Genomic DNA, 2,128 nt, shown 5'->3' on the forward strand with positions numbered 1-2,128 from the left:
AATAAATAAATAAATAAATAAATAAATAAAAGCAGTCTGAACTGAGGGCTGAGCCCCCGCTCACCACAACTGTCACAAAGTTTGAAGTGTGAGTCTAACCAAGTTAATTGTCTGCTGAAACAACCACATCAACACTATTAAACAATATGACACAATCCAGAGTGTACAACACGGACCAATGACAACATCCAGGATACAATCTGAAATTACTCAACTTACAAAGAGCCAGAAAAATGCAACCCATTCTCAAGAAAACAGTCAATCGACACATACCAATCCTAAAATAACTCAGATACTGAAAAGATTAGACAAGAACTTTAAAGCAACTGTTATAACAATATTCAATGAAGCAATGAAAACTGTGTTGTAATAAAAGGTATGACATAGCCGAGAAACAGAAAATATGAAAAGGAACCAACTGGCAGCGTTGTTTTTTGTTTTGTTGTTTGTTTTGTTTTTTGTTAGTTTTGAGACAGGGTTTCACTGTGTCACCCAGGCTGAAGTATGGTGGCGTGATCATGGTTCACTGTAGCCTCAATCCCCCAGACTCAAATGATCCTCCCACCTCAGCCTTCCAGGTAGCTGGGACTACAGGCACACACCACCATGCCTGGCTAATTTTTGTATCTTTTGTGGAGATGGGGTTTCACCATGTTGCCCAGGCTGGTCTCAAATTCCTGGGCTTAAGTGACCCACCTACCTCAGACTCTCAAAGTGCTAGGATTATAGGTGTGAGCCATGGCGCCCAGCCTGGCAGAATTATTTGTAATAGCCAAAAAAATGGAAACAATCCATGTCTCTTAACTGATGAATGATTAGGCAAATGCAGTATATCCATGCGATGAGCTGTTACTAGGTCATAAAAGGAGTGAAGTACTCATACAGGCGTCAACACAGATGAACCTTGAAAACGTTATGTTAAGTGAAAGAAGCCACATACAAGAGACCATAATCCCATTTATAAGAAACGTCCAGAATAGGCAAAACCATAGAGACAGAAAGTAGATTAATGGGTGCCCAGAGACCAAGGGGAAGGGAAGATGAGGACCAATTGCTAATGGGTATGGGGTCTCTTTTCAGGGTGATGAAAAATATGCTCAAATAAATAAAAAGGCAAGACATCTCAGCCATTGACTCTGCAAAATTCAGCATCTAGTGGGTGAGACAGATACTGATCATTATAATATCAGTGGAAACTGCTGCAAGGAAGAGTAAGAAAGGGAAGAAATTAATGTTTCTTGAGCACCTACTATGTTCAAGGCCCTGTGCTCAGCATATTACACAGTTCAGTAATTCTTGTTACTTTGTCAGGTTATAGTAACATCCCTGTTTTACAATTGGAGAAAATGAGGCCCAGGGAGGTAAAGTAACTGAGCTAATACGATGGACTCAACATTTGTTCCTCCCAAAATTCATGTGTTGAAATGCTAACCCCCAATGGTGGTATTTTGAGGTGAGCCTTTGGCAGGTGATTAGATCGTAAGAGTGGAACTCACATGAATGAATTCATTTCCTTAAAAAAAGACATGATCTCTCTTCATGCAGGTCAAAATAAAAAAGATAGATAGATAGATAGATAGATAGATAGATAGATAGATAGATAGATAGATAGATAGATATAAATTTTTTAAAAAGACATGAGAGCTTGCTTGGTCTCTTTGCTTTCCACCATGTAAGGATACAACAAGAAGACAGTTGTCTGTGAACCAGGATGAGAGCCCTCCCCAGACACCAGATCTGCCAGCGCCTTGATCTTGGACTTCCCAGCCTCCAGAACTGTGAGCAATAAATGTCTCCTGTTTAATCCATCAAGTCTATGATATTCTTTTATAGTAACCCAAACTGACAAACGCAACTCTGATGATCGTAGGAGGACACAGGAGGGTCATTCCATTATCTTAGAGGAAACGGTGACGAATGGTACAAAGGTTAAGTGTCACCAAAACCCGGTGGACAAGGAGAGAAAAGCAAAGTGAGCAAAGTAAAGACGCAGGAACGTCTGTGCGTGGCATGTGTGGGCCATCAGGTGGCTGGAACTTGCAGGGGACAGCAGGGACTGGTGGGGAATGTAGTTGGAGGGGTGAACCGGGCCAGACCAAGCTCAGCAGAACCCATTTCTATTCCCAGG

General features: G+C 41.4%; 1 protein-coding gene across 1 annotated transcript in view; it reads right to left on the reverse strand.

Annotated features, from left to right (window-relative positions):
- EML1 (echinoderm microtubule associated protein like 1) overlaps window positions 1-2,128 on the reverse strand; it is a 228,872-nt gene that overhangs the window by 183,855 nt on the left and 42,889 nt on the right. The window lies entirely within an intron of this gene.

This window comes from Mandrillus leucophaeus, unplaced genomic scaffold (genome assembly GCF_000951045.1).
Source record: "Mandrillus leucophaeus isolate KB7577 unplaced genomic scaffold, Mleu.le_1.0 Scaffold4, whole genome shotgun sequence".
NCBI lineage: Eukaryota > Metazoa > Chordata > Mammalia > Primates > Cercopithecidae > Mandrillus > Mandrillus leucophaeus.